Source organism: Equus caballus, chromosome 27 (assembly GCF_041296265.1).
Source record: "Equus caballus isolate H_3958 breed thoroughbred chromosome 27, TB-T2T, whole genome shotgun sequence".
Lineage (NCBI taxonomy): Eukaryota > Metazoa > Chordata > Mammalia > Perissodactyla > Equidae > Equus > Equus caballus.
This window is the reverse complement of record NC_091710.1, coordinates 49,335,403-49,363,322: the sequence shown is the minus strand read 5'-3', so window position 1 is coordinate 49,363,322 and position 27,920 is coordinate 49,335,403. Positions and strand designations below refer to the sequence as shown.

General features: G+C 38.1%; 1 long non-coding RNA gene across 3 annotated transcripts in view; it reads right to left on the bottom strand.

The window, feature by feature from the left end:
* LOC138921018 (uncharacterized) overlaps positions 1-27,920 on the bottom strand; it is a 73,501-nt gene that overhangs the window by 10,068 nt on the left and 35,513 nt on the right. The window contains exons 5-7 of one of the 3 annotated variants that reach the window (XR_011433175.1): positions 11,084-11,184; positions 6,556-6,672; positions 5,076-5,492 (exon numbers count right to left, since the gene is read on the bottom strand). This is a non-coding gene — a long non-coding RNA (uncharacterized lncRNA). Of the gene's footprint in view, positions 1-5,075; positions 5,493-6,555; positions 6,673-11,083; positions 11,185-27,920 lie in introns of those variants that run through there. The other 2 variants (XR_011433174.1, XR_011433176.1) reach the window with 2 other exon arrangements.

Below are 27,920 nucleotides of genomic sequence, written 5' to 3'. Positions count from 1 at the left end.
TACCAGCACCTGCCCACAGATGGCTATTTTTCCATTTGTTCTGAGGTGAACGTCAGCATGAAGTCAAATCTATTGAATGGACATCCAAGGGAAATGGGCTATGCACAGATGGCTGTCACTACAGAGCATCACTACAGAGGACAGAAACTCAGGCTCACAGACTGAGGATAAACCCAATCTCTGCCTCTGTACTGGGCTGTGGAATTTACCAGAAGCAAATAGACCAAAGCTGACTACATTTTCAAGTGTGTTGGTTTACCAAAGAAACCTCAACTTGGCTGAAACTAGTCAGTGATTTCTTCATCCCTGTACCCAATCTCCAAAAAACCCAAAATCATTCCACTAGACTGCTAAGGTGGTGTGTTTCCTTGGAAGGGAATTGTCCCCTGATGTGGCCATGTAGGACAATGGACAAGAGAGATCTTCCCAGAAAGTGGCCTCCTGGGCAGCTGTTGTATCTGATCAAAGCACTGACTCCGTTTAAAAGAAACGGGAATCCTAGCCCATTCTGGACAGCAGCATATGTTTTGTGCTGTGGAATATTGACACCTGTATGTTATTTCCCATTCTTTCCTTTTTTCAAATGAGAATTTTCATTGATATTACCATATCATTTCCCCGATGATTATATATTTGGGAAACTGGGGATGGATACAACATCTTTTAGCCATAGATCATTGGACCATAGAGGGTTTCAGCCGTTCCAATGAAGAGGATGACATGTCACCAAGAGATCTTGCACATGGACCTGAATGCAGTGAGAAAACTTTCTGAGGTTATCCTTTGGGAGGAGTTCAGTATAATTGAATATATCCTTTGGGAGGAGTTCAGTATAATTCAGTATAATTCAGTATAATTTTCATATAATTGTAGGTGTTTTTGAAAAGTACATTCAAGAGTATGTGTGTGTGTACATGTATGTGAGAGAGAGAAAATTGGAGAAACAAAAGGAGTAGGCATTGTGGTGGTTCTTTCTCCAACCTCCCTTCCATTGCATATCCCTGTGTGGTTTAGAGACGGAGTGAGACACAAGATTCAATCGAGCTCTAGGCTGATTTAAACACCCCTGCCACAGAGATAAATTCAGGAAATCCACAACTAAGTCAATCAGTGCATGATATTACTCTGGGCAAAGTGATTGGTTCAGAAATAGCCTTGACTTAATTCAGGTCAATGGTATATGAGGGTTTTCTAGACTAGAATGTTCCTCATTCTTCTGGGAGAGGCAGAATAAGCCACTGTTCTTTCTCTTTTTGGATGATGTGCTATGCCACATCTGGCATTGCTTCAGCCCTCTTGTCACCATAAGGGAAGACCACCTTTGCCACCAGAAGCTTAAAGAAACTGTCTTTGATTCTACCATGAAGCCATTGGAGCACTGAAGCCTTACAACCATCCAGTTATGTGGTACAATCACTTAGTTTTATTGTTTAAACTAAATTGAGCTAGTTTTTGTGTTATGTTTCTAACCAGAAAATTCACAATTGTTACAATTTCTTGTATTATTATGAAACATATCTTTGTTTAGCTTTTCATGTCTTTCTTCTTTATTACCCAAGTAAAGTGTACATTCCTTGAGAGCAGAAGCTCTGTCTTCTATTTCTATTTCTAGCATAGTACCTAACACATAACAATAGCTTATGAATATTTGTTAACTGGATCATCAAAAGGTCTGACATGACTAGGTAAGTTTTGCCACCGATATAGGCTCTTATAAAAATGTTTTTAGATGTTTCTGAATTCTTTCAAAAACAATAAATTTGAAAACAATCGCTTATTTCAGTCAATGAATGGTTGATACTTAACTCTAAAACTGGTGATTTTTCAAGCTATGTGGTTTCGTGGGCAGTGCTTTAAGAAGATCCGTTTCTGCCTAGACACTGTACTCAGAGAGCTTCCTTGAGGCCTTGACTCACTACCTCCTGAATCTCCATGATGAATAGAACTCAATGTATTCATTTATTGACAATGAACACTCTGAAATGTATGCAATAGAAATCAGTCATTTCAGATAAAGATTGTTTTAAATATGACATATTTCTTTAAAAGTATCTGAAGATTCATACATGTTCCTTGCAGAATTGCAGAACATGAAAAATGCATTGTGTGGTCAAATTAAGCACTGCAAAAAACCCCCAAATATTTAGGAAATTTTCTCTGTGTAAATATTGATCTCAAACTTGTTTTACTTCCTCCAGTGAAGGAAGAACGTATAGGGTCATGACCCAATTACAGACCATTTGATGTTCTCAGCTCAACCTCATAACTGCTCACCAGAAATCCCTGAAGTAACATATATCATTATTTTCTCAAAGTTGTTTGAAAAGTAAATGTTAAATGAAATAGTTTCATCATATCTTGCAGCTGGTACATTTTTTTCTTGCCCTGAAGTATAAATACAATGGCATAGATCCAGCCAAATATCTCATGTAAAGATTTAAAACGATGTATTCAATGAGGTAACCAAACCTATTGTAAATAAACTCATGTTGGATTGAAGTGTAAGTGATTATTTTTGTAATTATGGAGTCTGAAGATTGTCAGTTTTCCTTAAAATCTTCCAAGGTTATTTTCTCTCTCCTATTTTCAGTCTATGATTTCATGGGGAGATGGCATCTGTTATAATTCAATGCTGGATCATTATACAGGTTTTCCATATCACCTGTTTTCTGCTGTTTTTCATGAATCCCTTGTTAATTTTCAAGACAGTTGGCTTCTCGGCCTAGAGGCTCTTGTCTTAGCACCCCTATGTCTGAAGGCACCAAGACGATGAGCGCGGAGGAGCTCCAGTTTTAGTTTTCCTGTTTCTTTTGTGTTGGTTTATTTTTAGTTCTGAACATCACTGGATTTTCTACAAAAGCTCGTAAATGGCCACAATTTACTAACATCAGAACAAAAATGCTTTTAAAATAAAATATTTTTGTCAATTCTTCCCTGGAACTTCTGCTCCAGGACTTTTAAATCCTTAATAAATATATTTGTTTATTATAGCTTCCTTTTTAATTTAAAGGACTTTTTTCCACAGCCTTCTGCTACCAGGTGGTAAGATTAGCAATTAAATACTGATTTTCCAAAGACATGAGCTGTTGGAGCATATTGTTTTATTGTTTTCTTCTCTTGTCCCTTTGGCCTTTTTTGCCCATTCTCTCTTGTTTTCCACTTATAGATACAAATGAAGACCTATCCTGGAAGTCTGTGGTAAGAATAAAATGGCATAATATTATATAATTCACTTTGAAAAGTTGAAAACAGCCCACTTGAGAAAGGAATCAAGGAAAGCAGAGTGGCACAGTGAGTGGAATGGACCTTGGAATCCAGAAAAGTAGGTTATCAGTTTTCCAATAATGGTTGTGATATTAAACAAATGTGTAATATCCATCTTTTCTTTATAATTTTACTAAATGCTGTTACTAATACGTGCCAAGCTCTGCACTAAGTGTTGTAACTACATACAAGACAGACTAGACAGACAGATGGTGTCTGTGGTCACAGGGTTACATTCTTGTGGGGAAACCCACAAGGACATAGACATTTGCACATGGTCAGTGCTATGGACAGGGAGACCGAGGACCTGCGAGAAACTATGGTGAGGGCAACTGACCCATCTTAGGGGTCAAAGAAGGCTGTTTTAAAGAAGAGATACCCTACTTGAAAACTGAATAATAAGGGGGCGTTTCTCCAGGTAAACATAGGCAGAGAAAGAGAAGTGCTCTGAAAGCAAGAAAGCAGAGGGATGGGGAACCGGATGAAGTTTCTTATGGATGCATCATAGAGCAGGTTTAGCACGAGGTCAGGGGAGCAAGGGAGCAATGCGGTGGCATTGGATAAGTAAGATAAAGCTGGATTAGTAAGCAGAGGCTAGACATGGCTGCTAGAAAGAAGAGGAGAGGAAATTGTCTAGGGAAACACAGAAGGATTCCTGGTCAGCATGGAGTCAACAGTTAGGCCAGAGAACATGGAAATGATGGGCACCATTCTTGATGATTTGGAACAACTAAAAGGATCACATCCAAGAAAACACATGACACTCTTGCTGGCCTATGTGACAATCTCTGTTTCTGTTTGATTTCACAAATATTGGGAAGAGTCAGAAACAACCATTAAAAAACAACAAGGGCCAGGCCCAGTGGCCTAGTGTTTGAGTTCGGCACACTCTACTTTGGTGGCCTGGGTTTGGTTCCCAGGCGTGGACCTACACACTTGTCTATCAGTGGCTATACTGTGGCTGCAGCTTATATACAAAGAGAGGAAGCTTGGTAACAGATGTTAGCTCAGGGCAAATCTGCCTCAGTGGAAAAAAAAAAAGGCAAGTACCTTATGACTAATAAGTCAACTTAGCCTTGTCCTTGAATTTTGGTGCCAAATTTTCACTACTTGCAAAAACAATGAGGTTTGTGAAAACCATGGTAATTTAGTGGTTCTTGGCATCATCAAATGATGGAATTGAAAAGATTTGAGCAAATAGTTAAAATCAGTTATTTTTAGGTGCCTATTTTTTTCACAATATTAAACCAGTCATATTTTAACACATTAATACATTTTGGTAATCATAAGAAATTGGGAGGAAGAAAATATTCACCCTCTTCTACTAAGATTTTGTAGTATCCTTCTGGAATATGTCTTCAATAAAATAAATAACGCTTGTGCTTTATATATAAGCTTCTAAATTTGTTTCTTTTAATATTATGCTGTACTTAGTTTTCTATGGTGTTACAAATCCTTTATAATATCTTAATGACTATATAATATACCATAAAGTATATAAATGAAAATTAACCATTTCCCTAAAGTGTACATTTAGGTTAAGTTATGATAAACAATTTTATTAATGTTATTTAATTGGTTGATTGATTTAATAAGCAATTTATGGTAAACATTGTGCTAAGTGCTGTATATACAATGATCTGTAGAAATGAAAATTAGATTTAATAAGTTTGTTGTTTTCTTTGTCATAAAAGCTTTTCCATATTTGGGATAATTCCTGTAGGATGGATTTCCAAATGAGAAAAAAATAAGCAAGTATGAACATAGTAAAGGCTCTTGATTTCTTACAAGGATCTACCAATTCACAATCCTTCCAGAAACATATGAAAGAAATTTATTTTTTGCCATCATATAATCCAGACTCTTAATTATAACTGATGAAAAACTCAAACTGGGATAAGTTAAAAAAAACTAGTTAAAAAATGTAGTGGGGGGGATGGAAACATTGATATAAGCTCAGGTAACAGAATGATATGATAACATTGGCTTTGGACATTAAGAGCTCCAGTGGCTCAAATAAGGACATCTGTAGTCAGCCTTTCCGTTTCACAGCTCTGATTTTTTCGGTTGCAGCTTCACTCAGACAGGTATTATCCATTTGGGAACACAGATATTCCAGCTTTCATCTTCCTCATTTCAAGTCTAGCAACAAGAGAGGTGTTTTCTCAATAGCTTTAGCAAATGTCCCACAACTGACTTCCACTGGCTTGGCTTGGTCCCTGGTAATCCTGGAATAAATCACTGTGTCATAAGATGATATGTGCTGGTCATCAAGGCCTGGATATTATGCCTAAACTCAAAAGACATGAGTGATCATCTGAGAGGGGTTGTTTCACGTTGGAAATAAGGCTGAGAAAACTAAACACAAAGAGGTGAAATAACTCAATGTCATCCTGCTAATTAGGTACAGAGCTGAGAACAGGGCCCAAGTCCATGCACTCAACTGGATGTTACTATATTTCCTCTTTTCGTTGTCAACAAATAATTGTGTACCCATCATATATAAGGTTAGACTTTTTAGGGTACTTTACAATTTAGTTGAAAAAACTAATAAACTACATGCTAAGTGACATAAATAAATAAATAAATAGAAGGAAATGATTCATTAGGCTGAGAGAAGTGGAATAAAGCCTCACAAATGAGGTGGCAGATTGGGCGAACCAAAAATAATACTGTCTTCACTATGACGAGCAGATTTTTTGGGGGGAGGGCCCTATTATGCCTCCAAAATACCTGAGAAGGTCTCAGTCCCTTTTCGTCCACCATGATGAGCGTATGGCTGTGGCAGCCATGTGTGTACCATGTCACTTTGAACATCAAGCTCACGCTGTGCTGCTATGGACTGAATGTGTCCCCCCAAAATTCACATCTTGAAGCCCTAATCCCAAGAGTGATGGTATTTGGAGGTGGGGCCTTTGGAAGGTAATTAGGTCACGAGGGTGGAGCCTTCAGGAATGCGATTAGTGTCCTTATAAGAAGAGACACATAGAGGTGCTCTCTCTCTCCACCACGAGAGGGCACAGCGAGGAGATGGTCATCTGCAAGCCCAGAGGAGATTTGCCAGAACTCCACCATGCTGGCTCCGTGACCTTGGACTTCCAGCCTCCAGACCTGTGAGAAATAAATGCCAGTTTCTGGTATTCTGTTCTAGCAGCCCGAGCAAATCAAGACAGGTGAATTTGGCTGGAGGTGGATGCCTGATCTGAACTGGCACAGTTGGCTGCTCCCCTAGGGACCTGGACAGAGAAATCTGAGACAGTTACGCAATCTCAGCAAGAAACCAGAACTCACCTGAGGGCTGGCCCAACGCACAGTTTGATGTTCAGAAAAGAAGCACAGTCAGGAGAACACCTGGCCCTACAGAGACTCCCGGATTTCTTCTGGCTTCTCAGTTTGACATTCTAGCTCCTGTGAGGTACAATCATTGTTCTGTGAGCTCAGGACGCGACATCGTGTATTGGACTCTTTCAACTCAGTTTCTAATATTTGCTTCCAAGAGAAAATATTGAAGATGACGTTGGTCCTTACACTCATCTTTCTCTCAATTACTATAAGTTAAACCCTAATATTTCCTTATTTTACTTCAGACATTTCAAAATCCTAGGGCAAATCTTGTTTCTAGCAGGTCTGTCATCATAGATCTTTTTGCTTTCATTCTTCGGTAAGCTTCAGAAAATGTGAAGCATAAATAATTTTGTTTATGGTATAATTTTTTAAAAAAGAATAAGTAAGTTTCATCTAGATTGCACATATGTCCTAAAAGAAGAAATCACCTTTTCAAGTTTTACAAAGTTTTGCCAAACTTCCTAAAGGAAGGTGCAGTTTATTGCTCATAAGTAATAATGAATAATTCTATTTTAAAGGAATTTTTGCGTAAGTATTTTACATAAACACGTCTTCCAATAACATAAATATCCATAGTTAGTTAAGTACTCATCTTCCTGGATAGGAAGTTACCGTATATAACCACACAAGGGAAAATCCCCGAGCAGTGGAGAACTGCTGAGCCAGAGGCAGGTCATTAGTAGGAAGCACTGTGTCTGTATGTGGGGTACACGCAATCTAGGAAAAATCACATTCAGTATTCCCACACACTTTCCACCAGACTTTGTTTAAGAGTGAAATCAATTTAAATAAATATCAAGGGCAGCCTTGGTGAACAAAAAAATCACAGGAAAGTAGCCATGAGGATGTAAGAGATGAGGGAAAACACCAGGAAATCTTTACTTTGGGCAAAAAAAATAAAGAGGGATTGTGGGACTATTGCATTAATGGAGGAGTAGAGTCACCTGTTTTCTCAGGGCCCGTGTACCACTACTTCCCCCAATTTCTCCCAGAAAGGAATGAAGAGGACAATGGAAAACTAGTGTTTGTTTACCTGTTCATGAAGCAAATGTTTATTGAGTAATTATGATGTGTTAGTCACAGTACTAGACAAATAGGATTGCAGTGGGGAAAAAGGGCAAATGTTCCTCTGATTTCACAAATCTTTATTTTAGAGGAATATACAGAGGGAATGATGATATGGCAGCGTAAATGCGACAGAAGGGGAAGAGCATATAACTCAGGAAGCAGACAAGTTTTCCTGCAGAAAGTCATATCTTTTCTGGGAATATTCAGGCAAGAAAAGTGGAAAGGGGTGAAGAATGGCCCAAGTAGAAGGAAGTGCATGCCCAAAGACCCAGAGATGAGAGAGATCTAGAAAGGCAGGTGAGTCTGAAAGTTACCCAACATGGCCAGAGCTCACGGGCAAAGTGAGCAGTTGGGAGAAATGGGCTGTCAAGGAAAGCCAGAACCAAATAAAGGGTAGTGAGGAGTGTTGTAAGACTAACAGGAGTGACTGTATAGGAGGCATTCAAGCAGGGCAGTGACAGATCAGTATGTATTTTAGAAAGTTTACTCTCAGAGTAATATAGAGAAGATATCAGAAGGGGAAAAACCTCAAAGCAGAGGGACTAGAGACTAGGGAAGAGTTGATACACATTAATCCAGGCTAAAATCTGTAGAGGCCTGAACAGGACCACAATAGAGGGAAAGTGGAGTGGATGGATTTAAGTCAGGGACTAAGTAAGCACTTTATGCACCTGAAATGCGAGCCCTCTGAGCAATCAGATAAAGGTTATTATCCATTTCTTTCCGTATCTCTACCTGTTATCCAAATAGGAAAATATGCCACTAGGTCACAGCACAGTCCTGTTTCCCTCTTTCTCATTAGTTGCCCAACTGGGACATAGATTTGTGACAGTCAATTTCCTTTCTCCCATCTTCCTTACTAAAAGAACTGTGATTGGTTCAGAGAGGCCATGTGCCCAAAAAGCTTCTTCTTGCAGGTGATACGTTGTAGCTAATCAGAGGTGAAGTCTACTGGGTGGAGCTAAAAAGAGAAAAAGGGCAGACTCACTGCCTTCTCCTTTGCTCTTCCCCCTCCTTCCTGTCTGTAAATTACACACGCTGCCTGGAGGAGGAGCAGGCACCATAATGCTATGGGAACAAAACCCACATACCAGCGGTGGTGCTGCAGAGGAAGAAAAAGGGAAACCAAGGCATTGATAACTTAGTGGAACTGCCTCCTTCCAGGGTTCCTCTTGGGTGAGAAAAATCACACTTCCTGACTCAGCCCCCGCAGCTGGGGCCTTTTACATTCAGCTGAAACAGTCATAACTAAACCGCAGTTTTCTTTTCCATCTGATAGAGCCCTGTGGGATTCCTTTTTATTTTCCTTTTTTACTGAAGTAGTAAAATGAGAGCACTTTAAAGGAACAAATAAGCTATCCACCTCAATTTTCCAAGCTGGCTTTTCCAGGCAGAGATACGTGAGGTAAACATTTGGGGTGATATCCTCAAGTTCTTCCACGAAGCTGGGAGAATGCATCTCCAAGAGAATTTGTAGAAATCCTTGGTTCCCTTTCAGAGCTCTGGCCATTTACAATTTTCACAGTCACAAAGAAAGGATCAAAGGGAATTTGACTTATTCAGGTAAATAGGCTCTCTCGTTTCCACAGAATAATAGTGAAGAACAAAGGAAGATAAGACTTAACTCATCAGTTAAACTTGACCTATTGTTCAACTGCTTACACAGACTGTCTGTATCAGAGACCTTGTCTTATCCTTGTAGTATTACACATGCTGCCTGATGCCTCGGGCCCCTCGCCTACCTAATCCTAGTACAAAACAGTGTACTATTCACTCGTTCATTTATTTATTTTTTCAATAAACACTTACTAAGTGCCTGTATTAATTGCTAGCATCGGACTGGCTGTCAGAAATCAAAGACAAACAAAATTCCCATGCCTGACTTCAAGGAAGGTACAGTCCATCAGGAGAGGGGACATTTAACAAGCAAGCTATGACACAGCCCCCTCCACGGTGCAGGACAGCATGGCGGAGGGGCGGGTGGTTCTAATTGGAGATTAACCCAATGTCCGTAGAGGATGCAGCATTTAACTGGGTCTTGAGTCTGTGGCAGTATTTGCCAGGGGAACAAGGAAGAGTGTTCTTGTCAGGCATGGAAAGTGGCGTCATCAAAGGCATGCAGGTGGAAATGGCATATGGCACAGGAGGTTGCAAAAATTATAAAAGTAAAATGTCAGGAGCTGAGGCTGCTTGGACAGGTGTGAGGAACCACGGCCACGTGGGAAACAGGGATATGACCAAATCTACATGTGCATTTTAGAAAGATCATTCTGGAAGTTTTGACATAGATAGAATCATGAAATCTCTCCCTGGACGAAGAGAAATGATTTATCTTTGCCCTCCGAGTTTGAGACAGTGAGACCTTAAACTTCCTAGAGTAGAAGTTATGTGTCTGAGGATATGAGAGAGCAAACTTTACAAATATGAAGAATGTAAATGAAGAAGGCTTAGCTACTGATGGGAAGTGGGAGATGAGAAAAAGTCAGTTTCAAGGAAAATTCCCAAATTTCCTCCATGGATGGCTAGGTGAATTGTGATTCCACTCTCTGAAATAGAAAATAGAGAGAAAGGAGTAGGCTTGAGGGAGAAAGATTTTCAACCTGGTTTTAGACGGGGCATGGATGCAGTCTATTGGAAGGATACATTTTGGAGGAAGACAGAGTTGAGTTCAGACCCCAGCTCTGCAGTGCAGGAGATTTGTGGCCTTGGTGCTCCTGTGTACCTCCCTGAGCCATGATTCCATCTGTAAAGTGAGGCTCTGAATTCCTTCCTTACAGGATCAGTTTGTTCAACATCACATGTGAGATGCTACCAGGGTCTCACTCAGTTGTGACTCTATCATTACTAACTTCACAGTGAAGTCCCTACATGAAATCCAGGTGAAGTTCTTCAGCAGTTGTCGGAGAACTGGGAGACATTAGTACATGTCTGTTTGTGTGTCATCGGTACTAAATATGTCCGTTAAATTTAAGTTAATCTAACAACAAGAGGGATGCGGGGAAGGGCAGGAAAGGATGGGTGTCTTCAGCAAGGTTGCGAAGAAACGAAATTTCTACATATAACTTGCTCTGTATCAGGCAAATTTATATACATTATCTCATTTCAATCTCACTTGAACCCAGCAAAGTATGAGCTTTTGCCTCAAATTTAACTAATAAGAGAATTGAAATTCAGGAATATTAAGTAGCTTTCCCAAGGCCCTACAGCCAATAAGTCCTTAATAGGAATTGAGCCCTTATTCACAGCAAAGCTGAGTCGATCTCACCACACTGGTATTGGTGTTTTCTCCTACTTTCTATCCTTCCCCTCCCCATATGCTACCAAACACTTTGATGGGGAAAGTCACAAAATCATTCGTTTGATGTGCACTGTTTCACAATGGTCAGGGAGAGGTAACAATACAAGCCTGTGGCAGAGCTCACGGAAAGATCCACCTTCCGGTCCCAGGTGCTCTCTCAGGTGCCAGCACAATTTTTAGAAGGCCTAGGAAGATTGCATTTTTTTTTTCTGGAAAATAAATCAAATAAGAATTTTTAAACCATGGTGTTTCCATCATACAACAGTAGATGCCCTGTAGGCAATGTGTATATCTCTCCCACTTAGGAGATTCCTCCTCAGATACTTTTCTTCTTGTGCTGTGGCCTAGGCACGGAGAGGGATGCGCGCTGCGCTCTGCTGAGGGGTGGTCGTAAGCTCAGCGCTGCGAGGACAGGCATTTGTCAGGTGAGCCCTTTTTTCTGTACACTGTGTGTGATTACTTTATTTCCACATTGTCACCTGTATAACATCAGACTGGTAAATGGCAACAACCTTAACCTTCCTTTAAAGATACAGAAGCCAAGACGGTCCATGTCCAAGGACATGCAGATATTCAATCATCAGAGCCAGATGTTCTGACTTCACTTCAACAGTCTATAAACGAGCCATTTTCAGTGATTCAAGTGCACATGATTCACTTGAACGTTTGTATAAAATGAGCCTATTCCCAATGGCTCTGACTCAGGTTTGGGTGAAACCCATAAATATGCGTTTTCAACAAATATCCACATATTCTGAGGCAAGGCTTCCACAGACCTTGTTTTGAAAAACACATCTACAATCCTCTCATATCTCCCTAAGTTTTATAGAAATCTGATTTTCCGGAAACTTTAGTTTTTAATTTTTCTTTCCTTCTGCGTAACCCGAAACAATGTAGTTTAGTTAACCTCTTGAGTCTCTGTTCATCTGTAAACGCTAAGCATTGCCCACGCAAAGTCTGACCCTTTGTTACTTCTCTAAGTTTATGAACAAAAACATTTAGCACTTATATTTAGTTTATAATGCATTTCTCAAACGGCTTATTATTTTTAATCATAACCCAAAATAAGCAAACTGTCAGACAGGTCCTCTTTTCCACATGTAGGAAAATAAGTCTTGGAGACTTGGGAACAGCTGTTAAGGGCATGACCTCATTTAAACCTGGATCTTCTGACTTCAGATCCAATTCTCACTTTGCTACAAACTCTGTCACCAGAAGCTTTTCTCAAAATTCTTATCCCATATGTTTTTAACTAAGAAGTAAAGGCATGCTGAGTTCTCTCTGTGCCCCAGGAAGCTTTGGTCAAACTCATGGGAAAACTCTGGAATGTTTTCTCTGTTCTTCATAGTAAACTACCTAACTTCTACAGAATGTTCTGTAGACACTGTCAGGTTTATTGTTTGGGCATCTGGGGACTCACCCTTAGACCAAAATATAACAGTTACTCTGATTCCAGTCAGTCTCTGCTCAAGACACAACTTGAACGTGAACTCCCAGGACGGGAAAAATTTAAGAGCTTTCCTGGCTGGAAACACATTTATTTTAGTTTGATATAGACTCCCAGAGATTACATTTGACCAAAACATCACCATGATCCTCTTTCCCCTGCCTTGTAAATCACAAAAATGTAAAGATTATCTCTATATGATTTATACTAAAATAAATTAAGCTTTGAGTGGCTTTACAGATATAGAAGTGTTTATTAACAGTTCTGTTCTTGTACTTTATGTGTCGAGAAAGCACACTTCCTGGTCCTTTTAACTTCTACATCTCTGAACACTGAAGCCAGGAGTGTTTTAGGGCATGTGACTGTAAATGAGAACTGTGGCTTTATTTTAAGAATTTTGTTGTCCCAAACTTGTTCTTGCACAGCTGACATAGAAAATAAAGGAAGACTTTAAAAGAGAAGGGGTATTCAGCTATAATAAAAAATAAGCAAATTAAGTAAACTAGAAATCGTTCCTCTGCTTGAAAAAAAGCAAGAATCTTTCCTTCAGGGTATTACCTTTTCTGTTTTATAAGAGAGTAGACCAAAGAAAGTTTAATTTAAAAGTTACCAGCTAAGTCCAACCAAGGAGAGAAAGAAACTACACCCAAGCAAAAACTTACATCACTAGATGTTTTCAAATCAAAATTTTGGCCAACGTGGAATTGTAGGCAGGCTTCTACTCTACAAGCTGTCTCAAATAAATCAAAAATGCCTTGGGGTCAGCCCAGTGGTGTAGTGGTTAAGTTCTTCGGCTCCCGCTTTGGTGGCCCGGGGTTTGTGGGTTCAGATCCTGGGTGTGGACCTACACACCACGCATGAAGCCATGCTGTGGCAGCATCCCACATAAAGTAGAGGAAGATTGCCACAGATGTTAGCTCAGCAACAATCTTCCTCAAGCAAAAAGAGGAAGTTTGGTAACAGCTGATAGCTCAGGGCCAATCTTCCTCACCAAAAAATAAATAAATACAATTTAAAAATTGCCTTAACAAACTTACAAGGCAAATCAGCAGTAAAAATAAGAGATGGAGGGCATTTTCTAAAAGTGTAGTCCCTAACTCATACTCTAAAATTCAGAATAAAATGCCTCACTTAAGAATGATTAAATAAAACACATACAAACATATACAGGTGCTCACACAAGGCACACCAACTACAGGCCTGAGGAATGGATAAATCTATTTTAAAAAGAAGGTATGCTACACATACATCTGACATAAATTGCACCACAGTTTTCATTTTGTTCAATAAATTCTAATAGCAAAAACAAAACAAAACAAAACACTCTGCTCAACTACAATCCATATTTTTATAATACTTGATCCAAGAACACGTTTATACACCAACCTCAAACTACACAATCTCTGACATAATATGAACTTGGTTTATTTCTGTTTAATTAATGTCAAGTTCATTTAAAAACATAGATCATTTTCTCTCTCTCAGGAGATCCCACATCAATTGTCAACATTAACAACATGTATTTAGTGTGTCTTTCTTTCTCCAGTAAAACACTTCTTCCAGAAAATACTGTTCTAGCTTTTTCCTTCAGTTTTTTTTTTTTTGTTCAGTTTTTTTAAATTCTTCTGGTTGTTTTGCTTATTATTTTTCTTGTGACCAACCCTATCCAATTTCCATCATTCTTTACCTTCTTTTGTGCCTAGGGAGCTAAACTGTGTAGACTGGAGGAACAAGGCTCATTACTGGCTAGTTCTGGTCGGCACACAATCGAGGACACCACTGCAGGGGACTGGAGTGCTGGAACCAAGAGTCTTTTTCCCTTATCCTTCCCTGCTTTGTTCCCTCCATGCCTCCAGCCCCTGCAGCGTGGTTCTAGTTTTTATTGGCCTCTGAGAAAACTATTTCCTCCATTTCTCCCTTTAACCCTTGAATTATAAAAGCTTCCATTGTTTCTTGCTTCAAAGATAACTCTTCTCTACATGATAAGGAGACAATGTGGGAATTCTGTCACATGCTGAGTATATCTATTCCAACTCTGCATTCTGAAACTGGAAAAGAAACAAAGATACGATGTTTCCATGGGCTCACAGAACCCATCGTGAGATGGCTTCTACCCAAAGCTACACTGCCACTTGACTTCCAAAGTCACCAGTCTCTTCCCCACTCCTTACAACCTATTGACCTTGGCGATGAATTGAATCATTAGGGATTAATGTAAACTCAAAGCGAATCGAGAAACTCCTGGCAGATCTGGGTACTTACCATTTCCTAGATCACAGCTACCCTGGTAAATGTCTATTGTCTCTCTTGTAAAAGCATAGAAGAAAATTTAGGGCACTTGTTTGAGGTGTGCTGTGGGATCCCTCCTCAAAGGGAGAGTGTCTCTCCTTTAATCAATGGACTCTGGGTCCACGAACTAGCTCAATTCTAGAAACTGGGTGAAAGGTTGTGAATTACTTCTATGGTGATTTCAGGAGATTTCTATCCACCATGCTAGATTCTTTGCCAATGATTTTGATCAAGCAATACCTTCTAAGCTGCCTACTGGGTATTATATGATTCAGCAAACCATAAGGCTGAGCACAAGTATCAGCATTCCATTTCTAAATGAGAATGCTCTATATGAGACAGTCTCACACAGGTTCATAAAATATGAGAAAATTGCATGAACGGGTGTCCAGACCAACTCTTGCCGCTTTGTGGTCTTTTCCTCAACTCACATCTGTGACTTCGTAGGAAATTCCTCATGACCAGTATGACTCATTATCTGAAAAGGAAAAAAAGTCAGGCTTTTTTTTCTTTGGTGGAACTGCATAAGTTATCATTGGATAGAAGTGGATGTCAAGTATTATAGACCATTTAGAAGTGTCCTTGACAGATGGCTGTGAAATGCAATTTTCCAAAGAGGAATAATTTGGGGCATATATCTGGTTGTCCACATTGTTTTGGAGGAAAAATAATTTGAGGTATGAATTACACCTTATAAGGAATGTTGGGTAATGGTTTGGTCAGTTGAAAAGAATAAGATTGGTGACAAAGTGATCTTTCGAAAGGGTGTTGTGTTGTGTCTCTTGGAATAGGCACAGAGTGTATAGATGCCTGTGTGTTATATGAATGCCCAGTAAGAGGCATACACTGCAGAGCATGCTGTCCATAGTCAAATGACCAAGAGAAACTCATTTTCTAGATATGAGGTAAACTCTCTCTCTAGCCAGAAGAGTGATGCTCAATGAATAAATAGGCTTAATAGCATAAAATTCCCCTACTCATGGCTAATATGGAAGATTTTGTTATGTATGGCTAATAATAGAAGATAGCAACACAGAGCGTCCAGTCTGGCACCATTCTTTGGACTGATTAGGAGAAGAGGAGAAGTTGGTTACTATCCAACCATCTGGTGGCCAGTTGATTACTTTGGCTCCCTTCTGCCATGTAGGGCAGCAATTTGTCCTCATGGGAGCAGTTACAATTCACAGATAGAGATTTGATTTCCTGGTCTGCACAGCTTCTGCTAGCATCATGACCCCTTTAAAGAATTCTCCATCGTGGTATTCCATACAACATTTTTCTGACTAAGGAATTTAGAAAATATTTGCTTCCTGTCCCCACAACCTTGGACCCACAACCTTTCCAAAGAGGTTAAGCTGTAGTTTCACTAATGTAGAAGCTGCGACTGAGTCAATTTAAACTCCTCATACTACTAAACAAACTGGCAGAGACTGATCTCTGTTAGTAACAGGAAGTTGGTTGCTGCTATACAAAGTGGATACGGCGTTCTATTCTGGAATCCAGAGTATTCTTTGGAATAACTCTTAATATTCCCATGACCATTAATAAAACTCAATGGAAAGCTGTGACAAAACAAAATAGAGAGAGTCTATAAATTCATGGACTTGTGGGGTTGGGAAAAAAACCTCCCTTGAGCAACAAAGGCTGATTAAAACTTAGCCTCGAGGCAAGGATCAAATCAAGGCTAAAGCTGTTTATTCCCATTATTAAAACTCTTTGAATGGATTAAGCTACCACACAAGTAAAGCCTTTCAATTGGATAAAATAGCTCAGGGATAAGAGATTAAAGGTATGGCTCTCCCACCTCAGCCTGATTGGTCCAAGTCCTATAATTAGGTTAAGAAAGAGAAAGCATGGGACAGGAAGCAAAGAAATACTGTAAATCTAAGAAATATGTCTACAAAGAATTCTGGATGTGGCTATTGGCTCATGTAACTGACTAAGTCAAAGATTTTCAAAGCTGCTAAGGTTTTAAGAGAGTTTACTGCTGAAGAAATCATGAGCATGGACAAAAATATATATATGCCTGTCCAAGAATTAAAATGACCCTTGGTCCCTAACTTTCTAGGATGCTGGGGAGCCAACTGAGAAAGTTGCTTAGCCTCCAATGAGGACATAGCATCGGAATCTCATTTCCAGGTCAGATGAGACCAAGGAGGAGAATAAAAAAGAAATAAACAATCAGAAGGAGTAGGCAAGAATCATGGAGAAAAGTTAGAAGTAGGGACCCTTCTAGGAATCAGAATTAGTCTAATCAAAAAACTCTCCCAGCAAAGGGCCCCTCATGACATTTGTCTAGCATGATTTCAGAATTTCTATAGACCAGTGTGTCGGTTGTGTTTCCCATTTATCATCTTGTATGATAGGGATCTGTCCCTGTTCTACTATTGCAGTTGGGGTTGGCAGTTGGGAGGGTTGGTGGTGAATGACACTTGTCTGTTTGGTACATAGACCTCCAGACAAGGAGATGTGTGGATGATTAGACACTTGGCATCACTTGGAGATCATGGACATTGAAGTAGAGCCTTGGTGTAACGGGACTTTGCTTGGGAAGTGAGCTAGTATGTTTTTTCGTTTAGAGGGAAAAGAACTCAAATATTTAGTGACTAGAAGGGCAGACTGTTGTAGTCATTAGTGCTGTTCATCAAATATTCAATTTTCCTCCCTTTTGGGCACATGGATCAGAATATACTTCCTGTTCAACTAGAAGTTACTTTGACCAACATTACGTTAGCTGAATTCTATCAGTTCAGGATGGAAGCTTTCACATACCAGGGCACAATTTGCCATGCCCTCTCATTTTCTCTGCTGTAGTTACCAGCAATACTCCACAGAATAAATGTTGTTAGCCTGAGTGAGGACAGTGCTGAGGGGGTCTCAGCTCACCCATAACGCACATGTGCTATGAGAGAGAAATCAATCATTGTTTTTATAAGCCTCTAAGATGTAAAGTTATTATTATTATTACCTAGCACATTCTCTCATTTATTTATTTGAAAGGAATCATTACCAGACTTTAAAAAAGTCTATTTATTTCCATTCATCACTCAATTTCTCATCTTTTCTTTTTCCATTGAGGATCCTAGAAGATACAACACTTTGCCTTAAACATCAGCTCCTTTAATAATGCTGTTACTGATTACTCTTAATCTAATACCTTCTGCTTAACATTTTTACCCTGGCCACATTGACTTTAGTCATGTAGTATGTTTCTAAATAAGTCATTTCTTAAATATGACAAAACACAAACCTTTGAAAGAACAAGAACAAAATTGGGTTTGCACAGTTACGTGGGGGAATATACGTGGTTAAATGGTACATGCGTGTTTCTTAAATCAGCTATTTAAGAGTTATCAACATTGAGACCACTTGCAGCGTGGATGTCTTACCCGTGCATTTCTTTGGTCACACAATGCACTGCAGAGAAAGGCCATGATTACTGTCATATTGTATTGCCAAGAACAAAGAGTTCTAGGCTCTCCTTTTATTCATAATCATCATTCTACTTTAATTAAACCCTGGAACATGTCTGGGAATAAATCTCTTCCTTTGATCTTTTTCTTCTTTTCTCAACCAGGGAATGTTATGCAACCATAAGTAGGAGCAGAGAGCCTTCGAATATGTGAACAAATTACGAAAAGCAAAATTACGTCTTCAGGGATCAGGAAAGAGAAGATAGTGGATCAGGGATACGTTCTCTGCTGCTTGTAATGGATGAGGCACTGGGACAAATTTGAGGGGGTCTTTGAATTTGTGCTTTTCAGTCCCTTCTACATTAACAAGAGTCACCGACCGGAAGTCTGGAAAACCAGCCAGAGAACTGCAGAGACTTAATGACGCTAATGCTGGCGTTGGCCAGTTATTTCTGCAAAGACTAATTTAGTGGTTTCAATTCCTCTATGGATCAGAACCTCCTGGGGAACTTTTCAAAGAAGCAGCTTATGTGAGCCCTCATTAGACTGGTCGAATAAGACTTTTTTGTGAACAAACTCTCTCGGTGATTATTAGCAGGCAGCCAGGCTGATATTCCTGCTAGGGGGCTGGTGCTTTAGTAGACGCTAGAGTTCGGTGGTTGCTGATTTGAGGATAGGTTCTTCTGGACTGCCTTATCCACACTACCTCAGCTTCCTCCTGTCCCTGCATATTGTAGAAGCTTAATTAAGGCCAAATTTAAAGGTGTCAATATATGTGAACATGTCATAATACCTGGAAACTTAGTTTACCATTTTGAAGTTCCCTTATGGCCATGATGCTAAGTGAAGATACAGATTTTATTTTATAAATTGCATTTAAACTGGCTTATCCCCATGGAAAGAAACAAAGAAGCACAGGCCCTATGAAAACCTTAGCTTCGTGCCACAATTTCAAACAACTTCTCCAGGCATCACTTCCTTCCTTCTGGTGTGAGCCAGCAGTGTCCTGTCGTCACTATATTTTGTCCCTTAAACAGGCATTTGTTTTATCCTCCTATAATGTTAACATTCATATCTTTTTTACTCCAACATTAGCCTTTTATTTCAACTTGCCATTATCAGATGGAGGGGTAGTCCACTGTTTTTAGTTTAAAATGTTTCTTACTTCTTTAGAAATACTTCTGTAAGAGGTAAGTTATCATTATCAAATGATTGAGATTTATCCCAAGGACTTTAAGAGGATAGGATTCTAGTCAAATTTAAGTTGGCTAATATACAACACTTCTACATGTTACTGATTCTATAATACTTCCCAAAATTTGAGATATATTTAAAATTAGTCATAGTTTTTATAATATCACAAGGTCAACATTATTTTCATTCAACTTTTTAAGTTTCTTAGGGAGGAAAAAGGCCATACAGTCATCACCCATACACTGAATTATTTCATTTTCTGTTATTTCACAAGGGTAGCATTGGAACAAATTTGAATAGAAACCAGCTCGAGAAGTTGTTGGAATATTTCTGGCTTACTCTCGCTTTTCTCCAATAATGCCCCACTCTTTTTGGTGGTGCGTATTTCTGATCAGCCTGGTGCTCAAATGACAACTCCAGTTATGGTCTGATAATGGATTAAGGTGTTAGCCTTCTCCCAGCTATTTGTATTTTAATAATGAATTCAAAAGATCACGTAACTTTAAGAACTAAAAGCCTAAAACCATCACGTTGGAATGCAATTCCTGCCCTTCCAGCGCCTGCCCTGCACAGCTGCCTCTCCTCTCTCGTGACAGAGGGCTCACATGGAGGTTGTGCCCTCTCCTGCCTCCGTGGGGGCCGAGGGTGCACTTTCTCCTCATGGATGCTTACACTGCGAGACTGATAAGAAGGTGAAAGTGTCAGGTGATTAGAGCTCATAAACCACCGAGTGCAATTACATGACAGTGTCTCTCAGAATAAAAGATAGTCGAGACGTTTATGCCACCCTTAAATATATTAAGTTGTTAAAGCATATAAAAATAATACTTCAACTAATATCACTTGCAGTGTCAGAATACAGCTATATAGAGACAGTTCATAATTTTACACTTAATTAATGTGCAATAATAGGCTGGCTTCTCCATAACTGAATAACAGCCTGTGCTAAGAACTGAGTCTTCTGACATGCTTTGGGTCATAAGCTTGAAGGGCCTTGCTCTGATTAGTTTAAAACATACCGGCTGATGCCTTTTTTTTCTTTTTGCACAGATATGGGTGGTTTAACATAGTATATAAATGTCAGGAAAGACCTTTGGTTATGAACGATGAGTCACAAAATGGTTATGGACATCATAGGTTATTTATTGTGGTTCGAGGACATTTTGAAACTGTGATCATTAGCATAATGTGGTTGTGAATCTTTTTGGTTTCCACATCTGAGGAATTAAATGGGAAAAGGTCATCAAAGCACTTTTCACTTTCATGGTTGACTACATAAAAAAGAAAGGAATCCTACATAAAATAAATCCACATTTTATGGCCTAGGTTTTGGGGATAGTTAGTATTTTATGAAGATGCTTAGCTTCCAGGATTACAAAGACAGGCAGAGATATACAACCAAAATCTCATGCCTCGGCTTTATCTTGAATGATCCAGATTAAAAAGATAGTAATGTCCACTGCTGGTGTGCAAGCACATTTGGTGTGCCAAGCACTGTACACCCGAGAGCTCACTGAATCTGCTTGAAACCAGCCGTGAACAAGGTCTTCGCATCCCCATTTCACAGTTGAAAACATTGAGGCTCATAAAGGCTAATTTGCCTACTTTTAAGCTCAAGATTTTCTAAATCTAAAACCCTCACATTTCGCTCAGCACCACACTGCTAGTCAAATTATGGAAGCAATATGAAAAGGACAATGTGAATAATTTAATTTGACTCATTTACAGGCTGTTTTCCAGCTAGTTACCAGCTCTTTACTACTCACTTGATTAAGCAGGCCCAGCTTGGTTTAAAATAGTGTTCCTCAAGCAATTTGCATGTATTATCCAGATTTGCAAGGAATATTGGCTTCTACCAATCTCTCCTGCTTATAACTATAAAGCAAATGAAAAAGACAAGAGACAACACCTAACAGGAGGAAATAGGCTGGTATTATAACAATTGTTAAGAAGCATACACAAGCTATTCATTAATGCCCTGCAAGTTGAATTTTTCTCATAGATAAAATACAATAGAAATCCTATGGACTTCCTGAAGCGACTATCGCATATTTAAAACAAATGGTTTAGTGGCTGAGTGAGGTAATCTCTACAGTATTAGGTCAGATGTTGATACATTTTACAAAGTAATTTTGTAACTTACTGAGCTTATGCATAGATTAAACACAGTATTTCACTCCCTCATAGAGATATGGGAAGAATACTGCTCTGGATAATGTTTTTTTTGCTTTCAGCTTCTTGGAAATAGACAACTTAACGGATGAAGTTGAATTTTACTTCAAAGGTTTTAAATATCCAATATCTTACCAATCTACCTATTTTTTATAGAAAATAATTATTTTATGAATTTTCTTATAAATGTGCTTTGTCTAGAAACCTCAGATATAAGTGTGTGTAAATGGAGTGAAATTTAACAGAAGGTTTTATTATCTGGCAGAACTATTGGCATTTCCTCTCAGAAAAGCCTCTTGTTCTAACTTTATATTCTTGGGAAGAATGTTTTCACATTGATTTATCTATCAGTTTAGAGTTTCCAATGTTACATTTTAAATAAACAGTGTTACCTCTTGCCTTCATCTTACTTCTTCTCATCTTCACATTATCAACTTCCAACCTTTGTCACCTACGTAACAACAATATAATCCATCTCTTACCCTTTTCAGATGGGCTTCTTAATGACCTCACATTCTCAAAATGACCCTTTCTTTCAAACTAATTTTGTTCTTTTTACAAGCTACTGTCCAACATTTCTTAGCCTGAAAATATGAGGATAGTCATATTTTGTTTGGTATATGTTACAGCACACCAAATAATTTCTTTCTCTAATTTATCAAATGCACAGAAAATACTTTATAAATATTTTAAGTTTGAAGGGATGGGAGTCATAAATTTAAAAAATCCTGTTTTGAAAGTTTTACTTTATTTAAAGCCTACTGTGATATCATTTAAATCATTAGATCTCTGCAGAGGTCATATATTAAATTTTACACTACTTTACACGTATAAATATTATGAAAATAGCTTTCACAACTATAACTTTTAGAATTTATCAAAGACCAATAAATTCACAGCAACATTGACAAATATTATGAAAATACCGTAATTTCATAGCTATTGCACATATATTTTACATGCACGTATATTATTGTATATTGCACATGCATCTATTGCACAAATATTATATTTATGCATATAATTATGTTGAAGATTTATGTATCGTGTGTCTGATTATATATAACAATTCTTTGAGATCTTCGTAATAGAAGCAAAAGATGTTGTTCTGTATGAAATTTGAGTGCAAGTTATATAAAGTGAGTTAGGCTGTGCATTTCAGATGTGGTGTTACTGTTCTCAATCTGGAAAAATATTTAGACATGGGCTCTCTGTTTGACACTAACTTCAAAAAAATACGGAAGTTCAGTCTTTCCTGTACGTTGACATAATTTAATAACCGCATATTTGTGTTTTACCTTGTTCTGCAAAACAGTTGGTGAAAAAATGATATGACTGTTGTGAACAAAGAATCAATGAAATGTTATATGCAGATTGGGCCTTGTAGATCAACGTGCTCTATCTCAGATTCTCCTTAGTAGTCCTCTCAGCGTAGTCTGTAATTCCAGACACTACCCACTGTCCTCAACACCATTGTCCCTTCATGTTATTTACTTGCATTTGAGTATATGTGATAAGGACCAAATGAACAGAATATAACTCCAAGTATTCAGGACATCAAGATTTGATGAAAATAAATATAAATCTTCTGTGCTAATTTAAAATTAGATTGAAATGGGCTAAATAATTGTTGTGATCAGAATCTATACAGTAAAATTCTGTCAAATATTTTCACAAAGGACAAAATATTTTGTATAATGTAGACCAAAATAGTGATGCTATCTAAATTTGTGTATGTGTGAGGAAAATTGGCCCTGAGCTAACATCTGTTGCTAATCTTCCTCTTTTTGCTTGAGGAAGATGGTCCCTGAGCTAACATCTGTGCCAGTCCTCCTCTACTTTGTATATAGGACGCCACCACAGCATGGCTTGATAAGCAGTGCATAGGTCCATGACCAGGATCCAAACCTGCAAACCTTGGGCTGCCAAAGTGGAGTATATGAACTTAACCACCACAACACTGGGCCAGCTCTAATTTTTTTTGCTTTGATCTAGTTGGTATGCTCACTGTCAATAAAATAAACTAAAATAGTGCCAAATAGAAAATGTTAACATATATCAAATTTGGGTGTTTGACATATCTTAAATCCCACTGTAAAGCAAAAATCTTGGGGATTTTAAACAGAATTTTGCTTTGGCAATTGATAGCTACTGATTGCTTTTAAGCAAGACAAAGCTGTGAGTTCATTAGGCTAGATATGGGACAGCATGAATGAGAATGGAGAAGAAACTTACACCAGCACATTCTGAAAAAGAGATAGAATATCTCAGAATCTAGCATTCAATGCCATTTTATTAGTTGTCATAGGGTTCAGTTCTCTATCTGAACTAACTCTCAGTTCAGGTCTTCTTAAAGAAATTCTTCTTTTCACTAAAATATGTTTAAAATGCCCCTGACTTTGTTATAACACTTGGAATGCTGATGGGACATGTAGCACATTTTTGCAAAAAGAACACTTGAAATGGGAAGAAAGATCTCTGTGGCAATTCCCAAATTAAATATTAAAGCAGTCAACGTTTTTCTGCAAATCAGTCCATGTGATACATCTCACTAACAAAGCAAAGAATAAAAATCACATGATCATCTCCGTAAATGCAGAGAAAGCAGTTGACAAGATCCAACACTGATTAATGATAAAATCTCTCAATAAAATGGGTACAGAAAGAAAGCACCTCAACATAATAAATGCCATATATGACAAATCCACAGCCAACATCATACTCAATGGAGAAAAACTGCAAGACATTCCTCTGAGAACAGGAACAAGACAAAGATGCCCACTCTTAGCAGTCTTATTTAACGTAGTCCTGGAAGTTTTAACTAGAGCAATTAGGCAAGAAAAAGAAAAAAAAAAGGGGATCCAAATTGGTAAGGAAGAGGTGAAACTCTCACTATTTGCAGATGACATGATTCTATATATAGAAAACCCTAAAGATTCCACAAAAAAGCTACTAGAAATAATCAACAAATATGGTAAAATTGCAGGACTCAAAATCAACATTCAAAAAGCAATTGCATTTCTATACACTAATAACAAACTAGCAGAAAGTGAAGTCAGGAATACAAACGAATTTGGGGTCCATCCAGTGGCCCAGTGGTTAAGTTCAAATTTTCCACTTCCACGGCCCAGGGTTCACTGGTTCAGATCCTGGGTGCAGACATGGTACTGCTTGGCAAGCTATGCTGTGGTAGGCATCCCACATATAAAGTAGAGGAAGGTGGGCACAGACGTTAGCTCAGGGCCAGTTTTCCTCAGGAAAAAGAGGAGAGTTGGCAGCAGACATTAGCTCAGGGCTAATCTTCCTCAAAAAAAAAAAAAAAAGGATACAATCCAATTTATGATTGCAACAAAAAGAATGAAATACCTAGGAATAAATCTAACCAAGGAGGTAAAAAACCTATACACTGAAAGCTATAAGACATTATTGAAAGAAATTGAAGGAGACAAAAGAAATAGAAAGATATTCCATCCTCATGGATTAGAAGAATAAATATAGTTAAAATATCCATATTACCTAAAGCAACCTACAGATTCAAGCAGTCTCAATCAGAATCCCAATGACATTCTCCACAGAAATTGAACAAAGAATCCTAAAATTTATATGGGTCAACAAAAGACCTGGAATAGCCAAAACAATCCTGAGAAAAAAGAAAAAAATTGGAGGTATCACATTCCTTGAGTTCAAATTATGCTACAAAGCTATAGTAATCAAAACAGCATGGTACTGGCAGAAAAACAGACATATAGATCAATGGAGCAGAACTGAGACTCCAGAAATAAAATCACACATCTATAGACAGCTAGTCTTTGACAAAGGAGCCAAGAACATACAATGGAAAAAGGAAAGTCTCTTTAATAAATGGTGTTGGGAAAACTGGACAGCCACATGCAAAAGAATGAAAGTAGACCATTATCTTACATAGTGCACAAAAATTTACTCAAAATGGGTTAATGACTTGAATGTAAGACCTGAAACTGTAAAACTCCTAGAAGAAAACATAGGCAGTACACTTTGACATGGGCCTTAGCAGTATCTTTTTGAATATTATGTACTCTCAGGCAAGGGAAACAAGAGAAAAAAACAAACAAATAGGACTACATCAAACTAAACAGTTTCTGCACGGCAAAATAAACCATCAACAAAATGAAAAGACAACCTAACAATTGGGAGAAGATATTTGCAAATCACATATCCAATAAGGAGTCAATATTCAAAATATATAAAGGACTCATACAACTCTACAAAAAAAACCCCAAATAACCGAATTTAAAAAATGGGCAGAGTATATGAACAGACATTTTTCCAAAGAAGACGTATGAGGGCAAACAGGCGCATGAAAAGATGTTTAACATCACTAATTATTAGGGAAATGCAAATCAAAACTACAATGAGATATCACATCACACCCATCAGAAAGGCTATAATTAACAAGACAAGAAATAACAAGTGTTGAGATATGGAGAAAAGGGAACACTCATACACTGCTGGTGGGAATGCAAACTGGTGCAGCCACTATGGAAAACAGTACAGAGATTTCTCAAAAAATTAAAAATAGAAATACCATATGATCTAGCTATCCTACTACTGGGTATTTATCCAAATAACATGAAATCAACAATTCAAAGAGATTTATGCATCCTTATGTTCATTGCAGCATTATACACAATAGCCAAGATGTGGAAGCAACTCAGATGCCTGTCAACAGATGAATGGATAAAGAAGATGTGGTATAAATATATAATGGAATACTATTCAGCCATTAAAAAAAGACAAAATCATGCCATTTTCGACAATATGGATGGACCTTGAGGGTATTATGCTAAGCGAAAAGAATCAGACAGAGAAAGGTCAACAACATATGATTTCACTCATATGTGAAAGATAAACAAAGAAACAAATGGATAAGGAGAACAGACTGATGGTTACCAGAGGGGAAGGAGGTGGGAAGAGGGCAAAAGCAATAAAGGGGCCCATGTGTATGGTGACTGATAAAAACTAGACTATTGGTGGAGAACATGATGCAGTCTATACAGAAACTGAAATATTACAATGTACACCTGAAATTTACACCATGTTATAATCAAAAAAGTAAAAAAAAATACACAATGTTATAAGAAATAACAAAATTTTTAAAAAAAATTTAGAAAGCAGTCTAATGTTTATAGAATGAATTCAAGGGACCATTTCACATTATACTGACAACGATTTAAATTTAACTTTAATAATCACGTTTACACATGTTCAGATTTTTCTGTACCCATAGTGACCAAAATTACATTTAAAAAATTCCCTTATATTACCGAAGCAACAGTATAGAGGTTATGTGGCTGCAAATGTCGACTGCTTTCTCAATCGCATCTCTGCCACTTACTAGCTATAGGCAAGCCTTTTAACTTTCCTGAGTTCCAGTTTCCTTAAAAATGGTATTTTAAATAGCAACCTACCTCACTGTCTTATTCTGAGCCTAGCACCAATAGTTTGCCCTCAAAAATATTAAGCATTTTTAATATGACTACCATATGATCCAGCAATCCCACTTCTGGGTATATACTCAAAGGAAGTGAAAACAGGTTATGGAAGAGACATCTGCACCCCATGCTCATTGCAGCATTATTCACAGTAGCCAAGATATGGAAACAATCTAAGTGTCCATCAACAGACAGAAGGATAAATTGTGGTACATATATACAATGGAATATTATTCAGCCATGAGAAGGAAGGAAATCCTGACATTTGTGATGACATGTGTGGTCCTTGAGAGCCTTATGCTTAATGAGATAAGTGAGACAGAGAAAGACAAATATTGTATGATATCATGTATATGTGGAATCTAAAATAAAGGCTGAACCCGCAGACACAGACAGTAGAATGGCTGTTACCAGGGGCTGGGAGCTGGGGGAATTAGAAAGATGTTGGTCAAAGAGTACAAACTAGCGGTTAGAAGATGAATAAGTTCTAGAGACCCAATGCACAGATTAGTGATTGCAGTCAACAATACTGTATCATAGACTTCAAAGTTGCTAAGAAACTGGTCTTAAATTTTCTCACCACAAAAAAGAAACAATTATGCGACGTGATAGAGATGTTAGCTAAAGGCACTGTGGCAACAACATTGCCATATATGCAAGCGTCAAATCAACACAGCATACACCTCAAACTTACACGTTTATGTCAATTATAACTCAATTGAAAAGAAATTAATTATAAAAGTTAAGTATTTTTATTCTTAGTAGGGTTTAACTATTTCTAAATATAAGACATTTTCAACATTTGGTATTAAGGGGTTGATTAAACCTAATACCTTGGTTATACAGGGATAGAACTTTAACTGCATTTTCTGACACATACACTCTAACGTTTCATTCACTGCACAGTGGCTAGAATATTATCTCTCACAAGTATTTCCGCTTAGTAAACATTTATTGAA